The sequence below is a fragment of the Acromyrmex echinatior genome, chromosome 2, assembly GCF_024713525.1.
Source record: "Acromyrmex echinatior isolate Ae372 chromosome 2, ASM2471352v2, whole genome shotgun sequence".
NCBI classification, from domain to species: Eukaryota; Metazoa; Arthropoda; class Insecta; order Hymenoptera; family Formicidae; genus Acromyrmex; species Acromyrmex echinatior.
The window spans coordinates 7,395,016-7,422,255 of NC_141853.1; the positions used below are offsets into that span (position 1 = coordinate 7,395,016).

Below are 27,240 nucleotides of genomic sequence, written 5' to 3' on the forward strand. Positions count from 1 at the left end.
GAAAAACAAGTAATATATAGATAGACAGAGAAAAAGAGAGATATTTAGAGATAGTTAGAGAGAAGAAGAGAAAGATAGGAGGGAGGAAAGAAAAAAGGAACATCATGTTATATAAAACATAGGGCGAGCTTAAGTTTACCTAAGAGAGGATAAAACTGACTCGCTTCACAGTTTCGCGCGCCAACGAGATGTACGTAAAGAAAAAAGAAGAAGCATTGTGTTGCGAAGCGTATTCCTTTTCGCTTGCACAGGTGGGTTTACTCTACCTACTCGCCATAAGATACTAGCGGTTATGAGATAGGCTGCCGTAATCTACATCTGTCTTCCTATTAGATTAATTAAATGAAATTCTGAAAGTGTCTCATCAAGGTTTCCGGCATATCATGAGACAATTATCGTAATAGGATAGGATTAATTTTTGAATTTTCAACTGTAAATAGAATTCTGTGGTAAATAGAATCCTATCATAAATCTTGATTAGTAATAATATAATTAGTACAATTAATGATCGGCTGGGTTTGTTAATCTACTGTCAAGTTGATTGAATATAAATAAAGAGATGACTGATGATAAGCATTTGTATTTACTCTATCAATTTTCTAGTACTTTTATAGACACTAAAAAAGATAGTTTTAAAAATAAATGTTAAATGTTATTTATCTATTAAAATTTATACAAATATATAATTTAACTAGAATTTAATTTCAAAATTAGAATTATAAAGTTAAGATTAAGTTTGTGTAATTATTTCAAATTTTTCTTCGAATATTGTCTTACGAGAGATATATTTCGACAAAACAATTTCAAAAGAACTAGTTTGATAATTTAATTGTGCGTTTTTGTTTGCTCGGTTATTTTTCGTCTTATAATATTTTTTTACAATATTTTTGCGCTAATAATTGAAAAAGTAGCTCTAAAACACTCGTTTCTGAAATAGAAGAAATTTTATTATTTAACAATATCAAACAAATAATGGAGCAAGTTGAATTAAACAAGACAAGTTTAACAAAAAACAAAAACAATATAAAATTTAAGACGGAACATTTTGTTACAAAAATTGTTCAAAATGCTCTCTTCTATGGTCTGATTGGGAAACCTTTGATAATTTTAAAACTAAGCATTTCTAGATATATATTCATGCGAAACGAACTTTGTGAATATTTTGATCGATGAGAATATACGATGAGAATATACGATTCTGAGAATATTTGACACCGATTAAAACGCATCCTGTATGTACATGAAAGAGCAATTTCTTTTCGTGACAAATATACAGCAGTCATAAATCCATTGCCTCTTTGTAGCCACAGATGTTCGAGAGAATATATATGTATATGTACATACATATTGACAATGTCCTGTTGCGCAAACCAAGTTTATTCACACGCTTTGCGATATTCGGACCACCTATACGTGACGAATTTTTCTGTACTATTTTTATTTCAAAAAATTTTTTTAAATATTTGTTCCGAGATTTTTTTACGCGTGTTTTTTTTCTAACAAGAAACTTAGATCTTACAGCCTAGTGATATAATTTTTTACATTCTCTCTTCCATAAATCAAACATAAAACATTTTTTTACTTTATATTGATGGTTCTTAAGCCTCGAAAAATTACTCGATATCATTTCTTTCTCGCATTTTTTAAATTGAAGTATAGTAAAGATCTTTTTTATATAAAGAACAAAATTTATTATTTTAAAAATGGAATAAATTATCAATATTTTAATTCTAACTAATATGCACGAAGTATTGTATCCTAATAACACTTGATACTAAATATATTAATTTAGATTTTCTAGTAGTCACATACTCTTTCTTATTAATATCTAAGTACATTAAGATATTTAGCGACTCTCTTCTAGCACACAATATCATTGTAAGCAATACTATATATATAGCGTGAAATTAATCATTTCAAATTAAAAAAAAACTACAAGCCAAAATTCATATTGTACATTAGATGCAATGCTGGATTTATAAGCGATGGAATTTTGCGATATAAAAATAAAAAAAAAACGATACAACAGCTTTTCATTTAATCGCACATTAAATCAATATTGTTTTTCATACATTTTAATGCTATCCAGTAGACTGTAAATAGCGTCGTTTCTTGACCTAAAGGCTGCAAGTAGCTACATGTTTATTTAGGAAAGGATTACCATGAGAAAAGGACATGACAGACGGAAAAGCTGGGAGATAAAGAAGACGATGAGATATAAGCGACGAAAGGTACGGACCGTTAATAATCGTAATTTACACTGTAAATTGGACGGTGTCTGATTCGCCAGTTTTAGTTGTGCAGCGAGACAGGTAACATTTAAGTGACTAATTATTAGATGCAGTCCAGAGAACATGAGTATATTATTCCACAGTTCAACGATGTTACCGTTACTGCTCTTTGCTCAAAATAAATCTACTTTTTAGGCAAAACACTCATAGCCAAATTATTTATACCATCATGCTTGCTTGCGTTACTCGAGGGACAAGAAATACGATTCGTTTTAGTACATAAAAACACGGAATTTGTTTTGCAATTAGAACACCAGAGACCGCGATGTGTTGTGTATCTATCTGTTTTTTGAAAAATTTTATTCACAATATATTACCTTTGATATATCGATTGTTATATAATAAAAATCCTGGGCATACTAAATCTTTTCAATCGATGTATCGGCAAATTCCGATTTGACGCTTAAATTGCTGAAGATATTATTTGCTTTTTAAAATTATACTGTTTTTATAATAATTTTTAATTTTAATCATAATTTTTTTTATCTCCGCTGAATTCGTAAATATTACGAATTACTAATTGATATTTTCTTTATTATAAATCCTAAAGCATAATAGAACCGATATAGAATGATGAATATTTTCATATTTTATTCTTGATTGCGACTGCATTATTAATAATTTTATAAAATATCATCTGAAAAAGATTTGTGATATTTTCATAAAATTTTCACATTTTACATTTAGCGAGAAATGTCATCGCACAAGTCTTTTAAATCTGCGTATGTGTTAATTCTACAGTATATACAGAAAATATTAACTTACATTCATATATCTCATTTACATTTTTTTATTTATCTTATTGCTCATAAATATCTATCGAATTTTAATATTAACTAATTACTTATCGTCTATATATTTATTTGTTTCTCATTTCTATATTTACCGGTTTGTTATGAAGTTCCATTAAACTAGCAAGATTAATGAGATATCGAAATTAATATCGAAATATTTCAATAAAATCGGCTATTATATAATATATGAGTAAAAAATGCTGATCCTACGCAGAGTTGAATCATCCTCGCGCGGTATTTATTTGTAATGCGAGTCGCGTTTGTCGAATAAAATTTGATAGAGAGTTTCCGAAATACCGTCGGTTAATTTTATCAGACGTCGTGAACAAAGAGGTGAGCGGAGGGAAGGCGGTGGCATCGATCCGTTATTCGAGAGATATAAAAAGGAAAAAGGTTGTTCCTCTAAGCTGCATAGTGTTATCTCGCTCGCGTTCGCACCAAATAATGAAGTTTATATTGTCGTCGTCGTTAATGTCGCCCGAGTAATTATTTTGAATAATATCCAATTTAATCGTTGTGTGTTTTTTATGTGTGTATGTTTATTAAAGATTTGTGAGAAAGAGAGGACACAGTTAGACTATGTCAAATGTATAACGAACGAGTAAGACGTCCTCTTAATGCCTTTCCTTTTTTTTCCTTTTTTCGTATATTTATTCCTCATCCTAAAATAATGTAGATGAAGCATGTTGTCGCTTCATGCTAAAATCGCTAATATCGTGCTAAATATCGTAGTAGGTGAGCAATTCGTTTTGTAGAATATTCTCGTTAGTAACCGAATATAAATAATAAATGTAACTTTAATTGTTACTAACTTGAGATAGAAGCAGAGAGAGAGAGAGAGAGAGAGAGAGAGAACCCATAACATATTATTAGGTGTTGGAATTAATTCGTAGCGTTTTACAAGTGATGGGAAGTACTTTCATTAATGTATTTTTTAATGCTCATGTGAAATAAATAACATTCTTTCATTAAAAACGCTACGAATTAATTCCAACACCTAATAATTTGTCTAATGCTGACATTATTTTTAAATGTTCCTGGAACGTTATTCAAAAGATATGGAGATATTCATGAATTTCACGAATTGTTGTGGGGGCTATAAAATAAAGAAAAAAAAAATGATTTAATATTTCATTTGACGATCACAGTGCAAACATTCGCGAGATTAATCGGACTAATGGTCATCTGCACTGCTGATAAAAGCCGGCGTAGAATAAGACCTTGAGTGGACTTATTCCGTCGTAAACAATCGCTGCTGAATAAGTCGGTTCTCCTTCCTGCGCGTCGTGAATACATTTCTTTTGCTCATCAGTTTTTAATTATAAATTAAAGCTGTGGTCGTTTTTTTAGACAATTACATATAACGAATACAACAATAAGTACTCTAGTCTTAAAATCTATCTTTGTTAATTGTTCTTTAAATGAAGTTAAAATATATACATACACATACACGCATATATATTTTATACATATATATAAATATAATGCTTTGAAATATCATAAACTATAAGATTAAATGTTAAACAGTATTTGTGTAATTTAAATCTCAAATAATTTATTTAAATAATATAATTTAAATATATATTTATATATTTAATAAATATAAATATATATTAAATGTGTGTCTATGTGTGTACAATAAAAGACTATTTGTGTGTGTGGAAAAAAATCAACAAATCGATTGGCTAATCCATATGATTCAGGTTTGTGAAGTATATTAGCCAAAAATGTTTTAATGTTTCTCAAAATAATTTTAGATTTATCTAAAAATTGTCTTACAGGTCTACAGTTAAATTTAAAAAATGTTGATCAATTTATGAAACGCCTTATGGAAGAAAGCAATTGAGTAATAAAAAATATCTTTTCAACTTTTTCACAAAATAATGCTCTCTATACGTTTAATTAATTCTTTTATAAATATAAATTCATGGATTAAATATTTAAAGATTATATCCTTCTCTCTCTCTCCCCCTCCCCCCCTCTCTCTCTCTCTCTCTAAGTTACAGCGAAATGGCAATTTCGAATGCACTGAGATAATCGCAAATCACAGCAGGATTATCCTAGAAGTCGCAAACTCCCTCAGCTACTTGCAATTTACGAAACTACTTCATCGAGAGTTCTCTTGTTATTGCTCAACATCATTTATTGTTTACTGTTATTTTTGAGCAATCGGACGAAACAATGGATGGCATATAACCATCTCGTCTTTGACAAATCGTATTCATGAAAATTTCTCTTGTTTTTATCAAACAAACTATTATCATCATATTAAAATAATGAGCATTTGTCATAGCGAACAGCGCACATTTTCATATCCATTATTATTTTCGAGAAACAAGACGATCATTTCATGACCGATTACGGGGATCACAAAAAAAGATCAATTGCTTTTGTAATGCTAGGCTTATTTATTAACGAGAAAGTCTTTTGTTCTTGTACCTAATTTAAATTTATAAGAAACTTATAATGTGTATACACATACACTTCGTTTTAACTTTCTTTACAATTATTTGAGTCATAATCAAACAAATCATTGATAATATATTATCTATGACATTTATATCAACACTGTCTTTGACATTAAAAATCTTCGAAATATCATTAAAAGAAAACATTGAACACTAATCAATTAATCAATAAATTACTGTTTTCTGTTTTCTCGTATATAAATCCTCGGCCATAGGATTCAGTGAAACGTAATTAAATTTATAACGAAACTTGCAAGCGAACATGATTCTCTGCTCGTGCGAGAGAATCGGCATTATCCCTTCTTTGTCGACGGTTCTCCTTGAAAAAATCTACGCAGAACGGAATCGCCATGAGAGATGTGATGCAAACGCATTGTCGTAAGCTTTTCACCTGTCACGGCTATCACCGCCGCGCGGCCGCTGCCGTCATCATCGTCGTCATCGTCATCGTCGCTGTCGCCGTTACTGCCGCTGTTGTTGCCACTGTCGCCGCCCGGTCGTTTCTCTGTGTGAAATCGGGCCGTGTGAGAAATTGGAGAACGCTCTGCGTGTGTGTCTCTCTTCTTCCCTCCTCTCCTCAATGCCAGACCGCGTCACAATTCATTTCCCAACCGGCGCGGTACAGCACGCTCGCGCCACCCGACATTCTTATCCTATCGCCAGCCTTTCTCTGCTTGCCGCTTCGCCCCGCTTGTGAACGTCCGCTTATACATACAATTAAATCCTCTTCTTCCCCCCTCCCTCCACTCTCCTCTTCTACACTACTTTTTTCTTTTTTGATCGATCGCAACTTTTTGATGTATAACAATACGCAATATATAGATAAAGTTTTCTTTCTTTAATATTTGATTTTTTTAAACAAAATTTGATTTTTTTCAAACAAGAATTTTTGTAAAAAAATAAATTTAAGAATAATAAATGACAACGAGCGAAAGTTCTGATAATTTTAGGATTTGTTACATGTATATAACTCGATTTTATATTTCACTTGATTCAATCCAAATGAATTTTTTTTATTCGAATTTAAAAAATGAAATTAGAATTTACAAATTAAACAAACTTACAAGTTCAGTAATACGGAATTAACTCCAATCGAATAACTGTGTATAATTCATAAGAGATATGGCGATTTTTTTACTGAGTGTTACTTTCTTCGAATGTTATGTAACATGATTTGAATGAAGATTAATTTCAATATGGAAACTACTATACTCTGTGTACACATAAGTAACAATTTTTTAATGAAATTTTTATAGTAAATATAATATTTCTTCGACTTATTACCTTTGGTACAAACGAATACATTTTTGAATCCCTAAAATTTAACGGTTTGAATTTACGTAACATAAATACTTTAGTTAAAAATTAGTAATCGTGTCTTATATCAAATATTCTTGTTTAAAATATACGTGACAGACATCTTCTAAATTTAATTATTAAATATACAATAAACAACGGATACTTAAATAATAATATAAAAAATATAAATTCTTTTTTATTCCATGCACATATTTATATTAAAAATAAAAACCTGATTGCTTTCTTGTTTACTAAATATTGTTTTATAGTTTTGACTATTAGTTTTGTTCCTATATCAGTACTTTGAAAAAAGAGTCTGTTTGAATTAATTGAAATAATTTGAATTCTGATTGAAAATAAACAAATCAAAATTTTCTGGTTGAATCTGTATTATAATTCTCCTTAAAATAACTAAAATTCTTATTGATACAATCAGAATCTTCTGGTTTGTTCATTTTCAATTAAAAATTTTTCTTGTGTAATTTTCATTTCAATCATGTAGTTAGACAATAAGGAAAGGTGCAAATTCCAGTGTTAATATTTTAAGTAATCATTGATAACTGTTCTTGGGGACGTTCTTGGCGTTTCTACGATTGGAAGCGTCGTAATGTTCTAACGTTCTCGGTGAAGGCGGAGCGCAGACGCTTTTGCTGAAAGTGAAAGTCGTAGGTTTCGATGGTGCCATGTTAACTTTTACATTCTCTATCTAGGAATGCGCACGCGTCGACCGACTTACAGTCGGTCTTGAAATATATATAAGATGCTAGGTGTTTACGAAAAAGTAATGTTTATCACAACAAATAATACGTTACAAAATTTTAATTAATGATTAGTTCATTATTATATTATTTCAAAAAAATTATAAATTATATTTATGAAATCTCTAATCATAGTATTATCATAGTATTATTCTTTCTTTTGATTCACACGTAATAGGCTTTCTACAATAAATCATTACCTAAGCTTTAAGTCTTAAGCTATAAGAAATTAACCGATCATAATCAATTTCCTTTTCACATTAATTTCTTATGATTTAAAACTTAAAATTTAGATAATAGCTTATTGTAGAAAACCCATAATTATTTAACATTGTATTTAATCGTTTATAATAAGTAAAAATTATTAAATTATTAAATAAAACATATATTAAATAGAACATATCGCTATGTTTTATGTTCTCGCATGTAAGAAATGACAATTTAAGATCACGTTAATGCGTTGTTATACATTTATCTTTGTGTGCGTATGTGTGTATGTATGTATATATGTGACAAATTGTGAAATATCAAAATCATATTTATAATATTACAACTAGTTTCAGTATTATTAAAAATATAATGTTAAAGTATTAAGTATGTTTCATAATCGTTATACCTATTTACACGAACACGCATTTTCAAATTAAAAAATAATATAGTTAAAGTTTTAGAGATATTTTATACCAGTATGTTTAATTTCACAAGTGAATAGTGCAATCTAGAGTGATATACTTATTTTCATCTCTCTCTTTATTAGTTTCAATATATGCGCACACGCATAAATTAATTCAATACACATAAAATCACAAAATTTTAGGCTCAATGAACTCTCATAGATCTAATATGCACATGCTTTTTGATCACGAAGTCTTTTCGGAAAAAAAAAACGTTTTTATAGCTCTATCGAAACTGGAACACAGCATATACTGATTGTCTCTACATATCACTATACTTTGACCTAGAAACCTACTTTCGTGTCGAATTAAGATTAAATTTGCGAAAACAGAGGGTTTGGAGTAAATAAGAACAGATAGTATTTACGCCATATATATATATATATATATATATATATTTTATATATATTTTCTCATTTTTAACATGAGAAAATACAGTATTAAAAAATTCTGAAAAAATTTTTACGATCTTTTATACATATATATATAAAAGATATATATTACGAAAAGATATAATTATTTATTAAGAAATAATATTATAATACGCCTCTCTCTCTCTCTCTCTCTCTCAGAGCTATATCCAGTTGCGCAGTAATTATGCTAAACTTCCAGTTCTGCTAAGCAACCTGTTCCAATTAATTCAAACTTCATTTTCATGACTACGATGTTACTGCCGCTCATAAATGAATAGTGGCGTTATACATTCGTTCGTGGAAGTTTTCTATCGAGCAGAAAACTGTGTAAAAAGGTTCGTGGAAATTGACTAATTGTTTATGACAGATGAAAGCGCGATATTCGCGGAATAATTTTAATAATTAATAAATGCCGGAAAAATACCTAATGAGAGAAAGAGGGGGGGGGAGGGGAAAGAAAGGTAGAAAGGAAAGGAGACCAAAGGTCAGAGAAGATATAGGTAATTTTATCAGAAAGTCTGATATTACAAGTTCCGTTAGAGGACGAATAACCGTGAAAGTAGAAGAAATATTTACACACACGTTTATGTAACGAAAAAACATGTATGTTACTTTACTATTAAATATACGTAAGTCTTTCAACTCTTATTAAAGATATATATATATATATATATATTGAACGAGATTAAGAAATCGAATATTATTTACAATATTCTTATTATTACTATATTTATTAATTTTTTTCCTTATAGAGAAAATTATTAAGAGTCATTAGACGAACGTTATGAATTTCTTAATTATCACGTGCTTATTATTTCAACAACAAAGCTTAAGAGATATAATAACATCACAGCAGATATGGCAGAATAAAGTTATCTCTATACATATGCCATAAAGCTCCCTTTTCGGGATCGACTCGGTTCCTCTCGTTATTATACGAGTTTACGAGAGACACGATGAACGGTCGTTCGTTGACGTACCGGCGCGGTGCGATGGACGGGGAATTGTGCGACGTGGTTAATGGTTTAGTGCGAGGCAGAGAGAAATGGAAAGGAAGTGTGGCAGGAGAAGAAAGTGGGGGATCGAAAATCGTCGGAGCCCGCCGACGGCGTACGACGCGCACTGCGTCGTGCCGCGCCGAGACGCACCGAGACGCGCCGAGACGCGCCGAGACGCGCCACGCGGAGGTCGAACGTATGGAAGGCGGCGCGAAAACAGCCGAGACGACAACCTTGACTCCTTTCGTCTATTGTTCTTAGGATCTCCTCTCCTCGCACGGAGCGACGGCTCTCAAAAGGGTGAAAGCTCGAACGAGGGTAGTTGGTAGCATGATATCGAGATTGAATAGCTAGATATCTTCGCACTCGACCAAATAATTAGTCCGTTTTTAGTTATAAGCTTAATGAATTATTTAAGCGGAAAAAGCGAGTTACGACTGATAGAAAGATAGGTATGTATCAGACGAAAGCGAAATGTTTTGTTGAAAAAAGTATGTTTTTTTTTACATACAGAATACATATTTTTTTCTAAATAAATGTAGTTTTTTAAAAATATATCAGGGGAGTCAAATGACAATAAATGCCAAAATATTGATTACCTCAATTTAACAAGAAAAATAAAGTATCAATAAAATGCTGACACCGAAAAAAGGATTATTAAAATAACGATTGATACAAAAAAGATTTCGTAGATTTTATAATTTGTATTAACACCAAATTTTTATATTTACCCAAGATGTTTATTAACATCAATAAAATTGCTTAATTTAATACGTGATATTATTATTCTAGTTTTGCTCATGATTATGTTTTAAAATTGAAAAAGATTTCGGCGTATGATTTGTAGAATTAAATACAGACATATATATGTAATATAAATGCATACCGAAAATATGAAGTTAAGATCTATTTTAACCGAAAATAGAGTTTCTCTTACTTAATTAGATTTAATACAAAAAATTATAAAAAAAAAACTTACAACTGGCATCGTTAATTTTTTTATTGAATATTTAGAAGCACCCTATACATATTATGATTAATTATAACATTGCACGTAAAAGCCATTTCTATTTAAATGGGACTTGGTAGTTACCAGTATACAGATACCTAATTTGATTACAGACTTAAGATGATTACGCTACGATCGAATGAATTGAACGAAGCTATCGCTCCGGCTATAGCTATCGTGATTGAATTAATTCGATAAAGAGGACGAAACAGTGTATCCTCGTACGACATACATTCGCAGAACATGACCAGCGCAGCGTGTCTGAGCAACGAGGATAGGCGAGGATAAAGACGTAATATCTTTATCGACCACGAAAACTAACGGTGACGGATAACCTCAAGTGAAACCCAACTAGTTCTAATTACGCACACTTTTATGGCGCTCTTACGATCGTATTGTAGACTTAAGTGAAATAATCGTACTCTCTTCTGCGAAGTAGGTTAAAAGAAGAAATTAGCGATTGTGACGTAGTCTAATACTTGCGAAATTTCGCGCAATATTTGCCGAGAGAATTTTATCGAGACCGACACTTGTAATCCTCGACTTTTGTTGAAATCGTCGCAAAGCCGTTAAATCTCTTGGGCAGAAAGTGTGACACTTAATAATACGCGCAATTTCCGTGATAGAACGATGTCTTTGAATTCGAAAGGTGAATTCGAAACACCGAATTGGCGTAGGTTAATTATCGGTAGCGCATGTGTACGCGTAACACGGCGACACGACGTTGACGATGAAATGATAACGATGATGGCGAACTTGTAATTATACATAACGGAAGCCTTTGAAGCTCGGTGCTCGGTGAAAGGCGTATAACTGTGACTAAAAATCCGCAATGCGCGGAGTAGTAGTGTCACGCTAAATAAGTCAGGCCACGAGGACTCGGTTATTGCTTAACTTATCATCGCGAATGCAAGAGAGAAATTTCAGCTGGGTTTAAACGCTTATGGAAATTCGATTCTTCAAACGCTGCGTGTGGTACTCGAATTATCAAATGTCGAGTAAATATGCATAACAATACAGCTGTTTGTCAGAAGAGTGATAGATGCCAATAAAAATAAAATGTTTTATACCCACATATACACGCGCGAGCATCCGGCACGCACCAATTCTCTCGGGCTTAATTATTTCGATGTACGATATCGAATTTCATTTATGTCATAACGTATCTGTTTAGACAGCGTCAATATTTGAAAAAAAAAAATCATAAATCGTTGAGATATCATCCTTTCGAAGCCTTTCAAATATCTAAGGTATATTACATTAAACACAATATTTTACAAAATATATACCTACTTTTCAAAATAAAAGGAACATTATACACGTTATTTTCACGTTACTTCACGTTACATGAATGTCCGAATATCAGACTAACTAATTATAATAGATTGAAATAGATAGCCTTAATCTGTAGAAAAGAATCTTATCCGTGAATTATACGAAACCAGTAGGTAAACTCCTTTGACCTATTTCACGTATCTGCCACAAGGAACAAAACTGACTACCACGTTGTTCCCCCGAAGTTTTACGACGTTTCACGAAAGGGCATAATCGATGGGATACTAAAAGCTCGGGCGAGTAACAGCCTCGAAGTTTCGATGCCTACCAAAAGTGCTCCAAAAGTAGATAAGTTCATGTTTCTTACGTTATTATTCGATATGTTAATAACATTTTATTCCAACTAAATATTTCAATAACTCAATTTAAAATGTTAACTTGTATTTCCATATAGTTTGTAATAATAATTTAAATGTGTAATTTATTTTCATTTTTAACGATTAAAATGTGATTATTGCTTCCTATTGAAATGTATATAAAATAAATAAAATATTTAAAATATGTGTCGGATAATATATTTTCTTTTATTATTATTATTCAATATGTAAAAGAAAATTGTTATAAATAATAAGAAAGAATTGTGGAGAAAAAAATTATGGATTCTACCGGTAGTTACAGTTCGCAGAACAATGTAATGTTCGATATTTAAAGAATTATCTATATCATTTCTTTTATGTGTGATAACTCAATGCAATTAAAATCGCACAGGGGTGAATTAATATCAATGTTCCGATTGACGTGAAGAGAAAGATCACTTGACTATATCAGCAAAGCGAAACTAGGGCCGAAACGAAAGAACAAAAGTATGAGAGCCAGAAGCTAAATCACCTCGTGGTCATTTTTCCGATTATCAGGAACGTTTAATCCGGTCTATATTCACTTTGTCGACTCTTTTCGCACGCGTCTTGTACTCAGGTCGCGCGATAATGCACGTGCGTACGTGTTTACGAGCGAAACTTTTGTCCTTCGTTGAGGGGTTAAGGGCCCCGAGAGCAGAGACGGAGAGAGATGCACTCCGGGCCGCTTCTCTCTTCGATCGATCAGTCGAGCCTGTTAAACGGCGGAACGGCAGCTTAACCACTTCGCCTGGAATAACGTCTCTGACTCGCCAAGCTTATCGCGCGTCGTAAGTATCTTTCATGCGTCACAAATGTTCTCGTTTATACGTATCAGTCATTTTATTTATTATATATAATCACAGAATAATCTAATAAAATAATATAGAGCCTGACACAGTTTTTTCGAGTAATCCATGTTGCTCTCAATCCGCGTTGCACTTCTGTTTAAAGACAGCTTAATTCGTATGTATAATGTATGAATAACTAATAAATATTTAGAAAAATAATATTTGTTATGAATTACTAAGGAAAATATTTTACATTAATGAAAAATTATCGATGCTTCCAATTTCATTCAATTCGAATTCGCAATAGTCTGAATTTGGTTCTAATTTATTTCAGGTTACCATTGTATATAAATTATTGTATAATAATTAATATATTAATATTATATAAAAATAAAATTTACTGTAATAAAATTTAATTTACTGTGTAAAATGATAAGAATTAAGTTATCTGAAAAAATTGGAAGACAATACGATTGCAGTCTACATTTTGAAATTAATTTAGTTGAGATTAATTGAGTTTGATCATAAATTACACACACAGAGGATATTTTAAAAAATAAATAATATAATTTTTCTGACATATGAATTTATGAACGTGCAGCATTCGTGTCGATTAAATTTCAAGCCAAGTGGTTAACGCCCAATACGGATGGATTTCATCTGCGAGGAGGAACACGATAAGAGGGACTCTTTAGAGTCGCCATGCGTGATTGAGAGAAGCCAGCGTTTCGTTTGTTCAAAACGACGCTACGCACTACATACGAAGCACTCGCACGACATAATCGACCTATGTAAATAATCGAGGGGATCTTCGTCGAGAGAGAGCGGTATATGCATATATATATATATATATATATATATATATATATATATATATATATGTATATCGCGCGAGTATAGGTTCGAGTGATAGCTCTTAAATCAATATCTACACTTGCAATTTTCATATTGAGTACGAACGTTTATATAAAAGTTTGTATATCGATAAGCACATTTTAGTGGTACGAGCGCTGCCACAAGTATTTAGACGAGTATATGAAACTAAACTGTAAGAGAGAATCGGTGTTAAAGTTTAATCGTCTGATATCAGACGAGTCAGAAATAATTGCATTGAATATTTCATATTCTTTATATGCGAATGCTGTAGCGTGTGATTTATGAATAATACAGATACATGTGCGAATTCTTTATTCCATATCTCTCTCGAACGGCTTCGAGGTGCTTGCGCGCGCGCGCGCGCGCTTGAGATAAGATTAATATCTTCTTCGAAATAATTGATATCTGCTCCGCTGTTGCCATGGATCACAATAGAAAAGATAGATACATAAACTAGAAACATTCAATAACCGCAAGAATATGAAAGTGTACCGCGTCATCGACAATTCGTACAATGGAATATCGAGAAAACAAATAAAGCAAAATATTCCCGTGAATGATCAACTCATCTTAAACTAAAGAAATATATAACTCTATGCTTTTTGAAATGTTAATTTAAATTTAAATAACAAATAAGTTAAATACGTTAACAAAATAATTAAATAAATAAACAAGTATGATCTTAATTTTAATTAAGATCTCCATCTCATACATTCAAATTTAAGTAAAATGATGATCTCTTAAATTTAATTCATCTTTCATTGCACGTATAATAATGTACAAGAGATACAAATAAACGTTTCGTGTTCTGCGTAAATATACTTATGTAATCGTGCGATCTCAAATGTAACTAAGCTGTTTGCTCAAAAGAGCGACTTATCTTCGAATGAGATTTCGGCCATTTTGTACGACGAAACGTGCAATTACATTTGTGATACACTCGGTCGTGATGCGCGGTAGTACATTCGCAGTTTTCTTAATCACCGCGTCACTAGTGATGATAAGGATATGTTTACACATCGCAGTTCGTAGGCGGCAATAAAATCCGATGAAACTCGCGCCCGGTGCGCTGCCGAGAGGGATCGCTTTACCGCCGGTATGACGCGCCGATCAATATTATACCTGCGCGTTTCATTCTTCGGATGGGAATAATAATAGTAATTAGAAATTCTAACGATATCGTGATGCATTACACGAGCTATCGATACGTGAAGCTAACCTCCGTCGTTTTCACATCCCGGATACTCTGCATCAATGATACTTTGATATTTATATATACATATATAGAATATATGTTTTCGCAATTCTTTACCTATATTTACCGTGATATATTGATATCGATTACTTATTTTCGCCATAGAAATTATACCGCGAATATTGCAATCTGTTCTTCTATTGAACGTATAATAATTTTTATTACTATGTGCTTAAGTTTATATGATTAGTCAAATTGTTATTTTATTGCTTTTCATCGTCCATCGAGTATCAATATTTAATATAGGATCGCAATTACTTCTTTACATTTATACATAACACTATTATTTCTTTTTAACATATTAATACAGATGGTTCTATTGCAAACAGTAATAATAATAGTAATAATTTTGTCACTCACAAGTATCGCACGATCGATAAACATTATAATCGTGTGGAATCGTTACACGTTTTCAAAGTCGATCACACAGCGTTATTTACAACCGCGAAATTCATTGCGTTAATTTGAACATATCATGGGGATTATCGGTAGACACGTAACGTTGCTGTTTCTGATCCCGTTTGTATCCCCATTTATTCAATATTTACGAGAGATAATATGCCCTCTAGAATGAGAGTTAGGACAATTAATTACGCGCACAAGTCTTACTTTCCCATAAAAATCCTACCGCGAGGACTCTTTTTCAATGTTCTACAAATATCCTGCTGTTATCGGGATTATGATCAATGCCAGTGTTGCAGTAACGGGATTACGAATAATGCGATGTAGATATTTGCAGTACCGTTCCGCGGATATACGAATGAATATCCGATACCTAAAGTGAATTAGATTTGGGAATTATTCTCATATTTCTTGTTAGATCTTACGTTTTCATACGATAGTTTTTTTCGTACGATACGTATTTGAAAGATCGTCGCTTCTAAACAATAATACAGTTGTATAAATATTTTGTAGATTGATCGCAGTTATTTTAAATGCGACATTCTTTAATCTCGTATAAATATTGGAATATTGGAACACTTTTTTGAAATAATCTCGAAAATATTTTTAAAGATCGATTTATTCCAGACAACTTTATTCGTATAGTATTCTACGGTTGCAAGTACGATACAAACGCGAGCTTGCAAATTTACTTCGACGCTGCAGAAAGTCGCCTGACGAGAGAATCTGCGCTTTGCAGATTGAAGATATTTAATACGGAGATTTCTAGCTACTCGATTCTAGCTACTCGACATGGTATTGAATTGTCAATGGTGACAGTTAAACAAGATGACACTGAACACCTCTTGTTGATACAAATTCAAGACTCGTTTAAAAACGCAAGTTTATACGTGAAATTCCAATAAAGTCACATGATGAAGATATGGGAGATAAAAAGTTAACGTCGGTAAATTAAATTGTAATTTACCGTTGTACGATTGTAACGTTGTACTATCCTTTCACGATTACTGTAATATTGGTGCTCGTAATTCAGGCAAACAAGGCGTTTCATGCGAACAATTCATTTTTGCAATATTATATCTAAATTACACGCATCGTTTGTCGGGATTATATATCGAAATTCGTATAATTTTAATGGCTGTTGTCGGAACGCACTGTTTTTATCATTGTGTGGATGAAAGGTTCGATAATTGTCTGACTCTTTTATTTTCGGACAGAGAGTTATAAATCGGCATTTGCGCGCCATTAAAAGGACACTCGGAGAGCGGGGATCGTCGATGTGTATCTACGTCGTTGAATCTCGACAGAGTTACACGCCCCCGGGGTTGACGTCATTGACCCAACTTCGGAAACCCTCCTTTTCATTAGTCCTTTCTCGACGACGTTCTCATCTCATCCACTTCTCTCCAGGATCACCGTACAGATAGTCTATTTACTCATTGATTTTTATATCATACACATTTATTAAATAACACAGATACAAATATATTGTGATGATATAAATATTTTGTGATGTATAAAAGTGTTTTATGCTTTTTACGTTACAAAGATATTAATAATAACTAAATTCACGTTCGGCAATACACACGCTTGTATTTAATTAAAACATTGAAAACACCGTATTGAAAAACATCGTTTTATATGCGTAATAACAACGAAAATCATCGTACGTTTTGATACAAACTAATTACAACATGATTAAATGACGAACGAATCTTTATTTGGAGTATTTTTTTCGTGCTCGCTATGATTTACAAGACAAAACTTTTTCGGAGAGGACATAATTCTTTCGTGAATGATCGAGACTTCGTAATTCGAGATCCAACGACATTTTCTACTTTACGAACGCGAAATCAGCGAAATACCGTGAAGTACGCTCGGCCGGCGATACGACGAAATATTTCACGGCATTTTCTTTTGTTCGCCAGCCAACGGTGGATCGAGACGACATGACGGGAGCGCGCCATGAAAAAGGATTCTCTGAGAAAGCCTTGCACTGATGAAAGTACCGTTCTCCGTCTCTTATTAAGATCTCTTGTGTCGGTATTAGTCGTAGCTGGACTACACTGTACATATGCAAAAATACTGTTGTTTACGATTAAGCATCACTTTATAGAATTAAAAAGAGTTTTATCTCAGATACAGAATATATCGCTCAGATTTCATAGCACTATGTATGTGTGTGCGTGTGTACGTGTAGAAAAAAAACTGTTTTGTTTTAAATTTAAAATTTTAAATCTTTTTAAATATCTACGATCCCCCAAACACAACACACACACACACACCTCTTTTTCTCTCATCCTAGACTCTAGACTACTCTAGAGGAATAATAATTTCGTCGCCTTTCGTTTATATATTCATTGATTCAAACATAATACTCACACGTGTATAGCCGAGTTAACCACAACTACCACGAGGGACTTCCCTCATGCTATCTCTTTCTCACATGAGTATCTGCGTGTAGCGCGTGTAATCGTGATTTCATCGAGTCACGTCGTGTTACGTAATTTCGTCGGCCACGGATATCTCCGTTCTGTGTGGCGGCAGCGCGGAAGAACTCGTCGAGAGATCCGAATAAAGGCCAATTCACATTCACGTTAAGTCGACGTCGCGCCGACGTGCGGAAGCGAAACATGTCAGCTCGTATTTATTTTTCGGCATTGAATACGGCACGAGCCATGGGTATCTCATGATTCTTTTTGAACGTATGTATGTCTTTGTTTCTATTTGTTCATTATAATTGATTTCACAACTGTGTAACTAATATATTTTATATATTATATATATATCTATATATATATATAAAACAATATATAACTTATGTTCTATAATTAAATCAATAATTAATAATTACTGCAATTTGATTAAGAACAGATTTTCATTACGGCACATAATTTAGCAATTAATCCTTTTTATTCAATTCAGATTTTATATAAAGAGAGATACATATTTATGCGGTAAACTTTCTATACTTAAGACATTAGCAATTATTCCTTTTTCTTCCTCTCTCTCTCTCTCTCTTTCTCTCGCTGTATAGATTTTATTTCGTTACATACTCGCACATGCTCGCGTTACTTGCATTTTTTTATCCCCAGAAGAATAAAGTTAACTTTTTTGTCTATCCTCGTCTAAATCACCGAGCGTCCGAAAGCGAATTTTCGGTTCGTCGCACGCGTCCTCCGCGTGCGCTCGTTTTCGCGCGTGTAATCATAATTTTCATCGTGTCACGTTGCAACACACACACACACACACACACACACACACATACACACGCACATTACATCAGCAGCCGCCATCGCATTTACATCGTCATCGTCTTCGGACACCTTCGGCCCGCATAACCGGTGTACATAATCGATATCGCCATACCGAAATGCCTTATAACACGAGTTATTGATTCGCAACTCCACCTCTGCATGCCGGCGTGTACGCGCATAACGCAGCTATAACAAACTGCCGCGTACATGCTGACTTGATCGCGTTGGGCATAAATATTATTAAAATTACAGCAGAGGAAGATCGATCACGGAAAAAAAGATCCAATTGATCGGGAGACAGATGGAACGAGCGACGTTTCTTCACGTGATCAACCTTGAGTCTTCGGGATCGCTGTCGGTTACCAAGTATATGTCACGAATGCTCTACGCGACAGCGTCTCTCGCGTCAGCAATTCTCGCAATATATATATTTTTTGTAATACGATTATCTCGCTGCAAAATGATAACGTACAACAAATTAGTTTTGTGAAACAATGCGTGCACATTCTCGATTCTATCCATCGCAAATCCTTTCTTTGTGAAAACGTGATCGAGATTACGTAATAGAATTAAGATGAATATTTAAAGGGGGACAAGGTTTGTCATCATTAAATTTAAGGTGTAATTGCGAATTTAATTTTCAGGGAAAGGAATAAATGGACATAATTCTTCGTTTAGATATTCTTTACTGTTATAATTAAGAAATTTTTCATACAAAACTTGTTAAAAATGTAGGAGTTTTTGGTGTATGTTATAATAAAAATGGACTAGAAAGTTTTTTGAGTGCCTCGCGTTTTCCTACAATTTCGTGACTTCTAAAGCAATCTATTATTTTCTGATGTAATTTTCCTCAGGACACTTTGCTTTATAGATTGAATTTAGAATAGGCCATTAGAAAAATATTATTACAAAATAATAACAATATAAATAACGTCAATTTTCATTTATTAGAATTTTGCATTTATGTTGTTACCATTTTAACATTTCTCTAATAGTCTATTTTAGGTTTAATCTGTAGAGCAAAGTGTTTTGAGGAAAACTAGACCAGAAAATAGTAGATTGCTTCTTTAGAAGTGACGAAATCGTGGCAAAAAGTGAAAAACTCGAAATTTTCGGATTTATCTTCAATAACTCACAAAATTTTTATTTAAAAAAAAAATATTTTTTATTACAAATTAATTTTTTACATCTTAAATATAGTAATAACATTTAAACAGATAACACTATGTCCATTTACTTTTTCCTAAAATACATTTGCAAATTTCAACTGTAATTCGATCAAACCTATAACCTCTTGTAATTTATGACTATTCTCAATTTCAGTTGTTGTTGTTTATCACACTCATTATCACTTGAACAAGAATCGTGTTCTAATACAGTGAACAAACAATTTATTTTACAACGTTTAGTTGTGCTTGAAATGTACAAATATACAAATAAAGTGTAAATAATAATAATAATAGATAGCAATAAATGATAAATATTAAAACAACAATATAAATTGTAGTATAATTTTTTGTGCTTTTAATGCATTGACTATGTCAGTTATTCTTTAATAGTGAACTTTACATTTTGCATTTTTGAGACTCGACTAATAAATAAATATATCCATTAATCTATTTAACTGTTATGAATCATTATGCAGTATTGAATAAATAATTTTCGGAATCAATTGTTTGCATACATATATGATCACTTTTGTGTATGGCGTTCTCGGAGGCGTGAGTACATGTATTTGCTTTCGACTGATGCAAATATTGTGATACAAATTGTGTAACGAAGACGTTAGGCATAGAGTAATATATGCGATTATGTATGTATGTACATGTAACGCGGAATTGCACTCGCGATATGCTCTCATCTATATAATGAGTAACAGGCAATTGCTAATATAATATTGCTGATTGGAATATTGCGAGAAATAAATGTAAAAAACTGCATGTGTTTCAATAAACATTATATCTTACTACTTTATTACGACGCTTTTATGTGCGTGCATCCGCAAATAGGAAAAGATACGGTATCGTTGGAGATAATTTCGAATGATATACACGCGGAAGTACGGTTATAATATTAGTTTTAAAGCAATTAAATTATATGCGTCGTAAAATTTTGGCATCGATTCTAACTATAGAGGCAAATAACTGCGAAAACGTGAAAGTTAATGTACCGGGTGTTATGAAAATATGCGCCATTCCTTTCTATAATCGCTTCACCAATTTGAAAGAGATCTTTCCGCGAAACATTTCGACGAGGTATTATTGACTTTTTAAAAATCAGCAGTTAAAAATGGAATAATATTTTCTGCAAACTAAACTTTGGAAAATAAAATTAAAGTAATATATCAGAAAATAATATATCTTTTTTTTTTTCTTAAAGTATATCAGAAAATAATTCTTTTTAAATCTAGATGCATTGTTTAAAATTTTAATTTGCTGTTGTAGTAACTTGAGTAATTTTTATCAATTTTGTCTTTTTAAATATATTCGTTAATTTTCATAAAATGTTTCTGAATCGCACTAAGAGCAACAATATTAAAATACAGTAGTCTAACAGGATCTAATAGAGCCGAATAGCGTTAGTTTACAATGAATATTACGTATTCCTTATGCGGAACGACCGGTAGTAGAAACAGCCTTGCGGCTCTACTTTCTATTGTGTCACGGAGAAGGATGAGGCCTTCGCATGCCGACATATTTTGACGTTTCGTTCTGCGTATTATTTTTCAGGCGGCAACACGAAGCAAGGCATCCGTTTTGAGGAATTCTGTAAAAGGACTGCGGCGGTAATCGTCGAGATTAACTCTTTCAGAGGCACCCGGTGTCGACATATATATATATATAATATAGAGGCTAATTTTTCTTGGAGTAATGCACGAAATGAAATTGCATTTTAAACAGCCTTTACTCCTCGTAATGCTCTTTGCAGTGCTTTTAAATATTGTATCGCTACAGATTATCAAATAAGTAATTCTTACATAAGGATTTTGTGTAGTATTGATTTTGTAAATACTTCTAAAATTTACTTATGCAAAAAATATCAAAACAAATATATCTCGATTTAATATTTGTAATTTAAAGAAAAAAATCTATATTATAATATAAATATTTACATTTTTTTAATATACCTATCATCTTTTCTGTCTGTAAATTATAATTTTTAAATTTAATCAAATTCTATAAAATTTTATTTAACCTAAATACTCTTGCTAGTGAAAAGAATACTGGAGAACTTAATAATTTGTACGTATAAGATAATAAACATATATTTTAAATTAATTTCTTCTTATTCCGACAGGATATGAAAGATGATTTTATGATACAACCTAGCGACTTTCGTATCGTAGTGTTGTAAATCTTATGGAGAAGTTGCAGTATATTCTACCTGCCAATAGCAAATTATTAATATTATTACTTTACGACGTACTTCGTTTCGTGTACACACAACGTATTATGCGAACCGGCTTCAATCCTATATGTTGATAATTAAATCTATTAACCAATTAACCTGTAAACCGTTATGGAATACGGTACGGAGAATAGATCTGGATAGCTTTCTTGGATAGAATATTGGCACGAGAAATCTCTATCCTCGAATATTCGAATGAGACTCGCATTCTCTAGAATACCTATCGCCCTCTTACACCTGGACCTGTTTTGTTGTCGTCAATGCCCTTCTCTCTTCTCATTCCTACTCCCCATCTTCAACTCATCATTCGTTTTTACATTTTTTTTATTAAAAACGTTTTCACTAGCTAGAGAGCGCACAGCTTTTACGCAGAATACCTAGCACATTTTACATCCCTGCGGCAACCATGAAAATTCATCGCATAGACTTACATAAATATTTCCATTATGGTTCTTTTATCTTTTATCTTTTCTCTCTCTCTCTCTCTCTCTCTCTCTCTTATCTATTTCTCTCTTATCTATTTCTCCTCCTATCTTTGTCCCTTTTGAACGCTGTGGTAGATATTCTTCGACTATCGGTTACGTCGCTTTTAATTAACGTTGTCGCGCGTCATTCGGAACGATTTATTCCAAGTTGAAATTAACGATTGGACAATTGTGACTCCGTGCCGCGAGAAATTGAGAACAGAAGGGGAGGGGAGGAGCAGAAGAGAAAAGAACAGAAAATTTATATAAGATGATTGAAACTTATATATTATTGATATGATAGCTTATAATAATGCTGAACACCTAAATATACAATTCATGATCGTAGTAACACACCCGTCACAAATTGCGTATTCCTTGGTGAATATAAGTTTATTAATTTTAGGTTTTCCGCCAGTATTTTGTGACATCAAAAGTGTGCGATGAAAATTCAATAATAACAGTAATAATAATAGCAAAATGCGATAACAGATACGTTCAGATATTTTAGCAAATTATCATTGTTTAATGAGCAATGTATTTTTACGAACAAATATAATATGCCAAAGATTGAGAATGTATTGTATTATAATTCTTTCAGAAATAGTATATATATTTCCCCCCCCCTCCCCCCATATACATATAGATATCATATTCGTATAGTAAGATTTGCTCCTGTTTATATTTTATTTATCTTATATTTGCAACAAATCGATACAACTCAAATAAAAACCAATAAAAAAATTAACACATTTGCATCGTTTTAGTGCAGCTGAATAATCGAACACAATCATATAACTGCACTTTAATTTTAATTATATTTTTATTTCCGCTATAAAGGATATCGCTAGCCTATGAACTACAAAATGTGCAAGGATCCAGAAAAATTTATTTTCTTATGATTATCATTAATTTCATTAATTATTTAATATCAGAATGTATCGAACGTAACAGATGGCTCGTTTAAATAAGACTAGTATCGGCATTGTCACTGCACGGTGTGTGATTTCTATGCAAAACCGACGTGAATGAACTTCTAAGGTCCTTGGGACGAAAGCGAGACGGAGTTGAAACAATATCGCATTATAGAGCCAGTGGCACGTCCTTGATTCGCCTCAATTAGACTAATATTTCATTGCGTTGTATCAACGCGTTCGCGATCAAGAAATCACTGATCGCTCCGCTTCTCCAGCGAATGTTCAATTCGTTTTGCTGCGATTGTTTAACCCCTAACCGCACAGTCGGCTAGACACAGCCAGAATGATTTCATCGTTTAAAATTAATCGCAATTGAGCGCAAGATATCTGTCCTCTTATCTATTTTTGTCCGATTTGTAATAACCATACCATAATGTATACGATTTTTTTAACGGTTAGGAATATTTATGTCTTAGTGTTAGTGGATCGAAATATCCATTTAATATCTTATTTTTTATTATATATTTTTATTACGTTTCGATTTGTATATTAAACAAATTTAAGGAATTTGTTTTCCTAAATCGTAGGAAATAAGATTAATAAAAGTATTAACGATTTTTCCTCGGAAAATAATTTTGAGATACATATTTTTGTAAAACGTATAACCACTCCAGTAGCATTGATATGTATTTATTTATTCTCATTGCAAAAGCTTTTATTTTTCCTGTAGAGATTCAATGCTTTTCAAGAAAGAATAGGATAATTAATATTAATGCTTGTGACAACAGAAATTGCTTCAGTTGTATCAGATCAAAACATGATTTATAAATCAAACTAGATTTTTAAAACGGCTGCTGTACAAAATAAAGCTTATCCAAATTAAAATTAATTGAATGACAATAAAATTGTACCCAAATTTTTCAGCTTGGCTCATACGTTCTATTGTTACTATATTTGAATAACAATAATTATATAGATTTAAGTGTTTAATGCAATAGCTAGATTGCGATAATTTGGAGAATATTTGGGACAATATGTTTAAACATTCGACAAAATTACATGATCTATGCTAACAAAGAGCAGTAACATTTTCTATTTACTGCGAGTATTCACATAACATTATGATAGCGCTTTATCATTCTAGCAGCGATAAGTAAATTTTTTCTTGGACTTTCCCGAGTATATACACTCGAAACAGACTTGTTATTAGATGTACTATTATGTACTTTGTTGCTATATGGCTGATCAACTGATTGATTCATTTGTCATCATTTCAAACACGAATACTCCGTATCCATAAATAATCACGAACGAGTTCCACTTTCGCAATGTAGATATACATTCACATGTGGCAGTTTCATTTGCACGATGACCTAAATACAGAACAGTCCTAGAAACCCCGGATGTCCTTTTAATCATTTTATAAACTTCTTTAATCGGTTTCGAGATTAATTTTTGTGAACGTAAATATCGAAGATCAGCATATCACATCTATCCATGTTTTATTACAATAAATTTTTGCAATTAAACTTTAAATGTATACCGATTTACTGAAATATAAAGTTCACTCGAGATTAACAAAACAAAGTAATTTTTATTTTTAAATTCATTAAATCGGACAAGCCTTCTATTTTCATCGTTAATTACACAAGAACTGTAAATGCTTTAAGGAAAAGTCGATTTCTAAATAATTTGTTATAAAGAAACGTACGATGAGATTTGTACAATTTTTATTAGAATGGTTTGTAAATGGACACAGCTCTTTTCCTTCGCACAGCACTATTATCTGGCACTTTGTCGCGTCCGGCGCGTCGTTAAAATCATGAAGAAAATATCATTTTCCGCCGGAGAAGGCAACCTGGCGCGTTCGCGTACGCGCGCACTTTTCGTGGTTTTTCATTCCTTTTTTCATTTTAAACTATCCTTTTGATACGAACTTCGGCAATCCGGCTGTTGAAAGTTCCAGAACCATTTATCAGGGTGCTTTTCTTGTTTTTTTTTTATTTCTCTTTTTTTTTTACGGTTACTCGCGCGACCGTCCGCATCTTTTTTTACGTAACGCTCGGTCAAAAGCGAAGTAACGTGAAAGTAGCTCGAGAAATAAATATTCCGTCCGCATGAGGGGATTATGCGAGACCGCGGGTCACGTATAAAAGTCGACGGCCCCGATGAAATCTCGGAAGAAATGGCAAAACTGTTTTCATATCGCGAGACTCCTTACGATTATGTGAGAATTTATAAAAGACAGTTTAACACGTCATCCTCGAGCGTATATTTCTTATATGAAATACCAATACTAAACTATAGTAAATAAACGTATAAATATTTGCAAGCAGATACACACTTAAATCATATTTATTTTAAACTTATAGATAATTCTGTGAAAAAAAAAGGGTAACTCTGTTAAGATCGTTTTCTGAAAAAATCCGAATGATATAATCTTATCTTATCTAAACATAAATTTAATAGTGATTAAGAATCGATCGTTATAATAGTAATAAACGAAAGAATATGTACATTCCTCAATTAATCTACGGATTAATTACAAATTGTTGAACTGTTCGTTAAATTTGCTGAATTAAGACTCAAAGTTGGATTTATTGTATAGCTATTCGTGACAAAAATATATCTTTCGTCACAAAAATTAATATTTTTTTAAGTTTTACATATTTTAAGAATAAATAGTCAGAATGAAAAATGTTAAAAATTGTAGAGGAGTACGATACGAATTATCAGAACCGTTAATAACAGTCAATTAATTACTCAGTCATTTGTATCTACATACATGTATAATTTTAAGTATAAAACTATGAACGTGTAATGTTTCATCAGAAGCACAATAGAAGTAGTACAATGTCGCGTCATTGATTCGTTACATCGTAAACATGTATTCAAATTTACGCAGAACAAAAGGATGAGAGAGAAGCGTCGGTTTCTCGCGGCTCGTCATGCACGTTTGAAAAATGAATGCCTTTTAATCGTCGCCTGAAATCTATATGAGCGAGAGCTCTCGTTCGCTTGCTCTCGGTAGCCATATCGGTGCAATCGCTCCGATACGTTGTACTGGTGCACTCACACAGGCATCCGTCTGGCCATACACAGGGTGAACGTGAGCGCGCGCGCGGTTCATGTACCAGTGCAATGCACAGGTAAGTTCACCTTTGAAGCGAGCAGGTATATGCAATATGCATCCGTGGGCTTGGCGCCGTGAAAGTGCAGGTACGTATATTTGATGTGAAAAACCCGGTTCTAAAAACGAGCTAGCTAGCAGGACACGAACTTTGAGCAAAACATATACGTGCCACGAAATTATACAATATCAGACGATATCTGATAAGTGATATAAATTTTTATTCATGTAGATTTTGTACGTAAATTTTTCAATATTTATGAGGAAAAATTACGAAAGAGCAATCCGTTAAATTAAATTGATTAAAATATAAATTGTATATATGTATACTGTTAGAAATGTTTGTGAATTTACAATACCCTATTT

General features: G+C 32.4%; 1 protein-coding gene and 1 long non-coding RNA gene across 2 annotated transcripts in view; one reads left to right on the forward strand and one right to left on the reverse strand.

Annotated features, from left to right (window-relative positions):
- LOC105154309 (hypothetical protein) overlaps nucleotides 1–27,240 on the reverse strand; it is a 116,222-nt gene that overhangs the window by 81,400 nt on the left and 7,582 nt on the right. The gene's annotated exons all lie outside the window — the stretch shown is intronic.
- Nucleotides 18,256–26,352, forward strand: LOC147910439 (uncharacterized). Its single transcript, XR_015544056.1, has 2 exons — nucleotides 18,256–18,403; nucleotides 19,208–26,352. It is a non-coding gene; the product is annotated as an uncharacterized LOC147910439 (long non-coding RNA).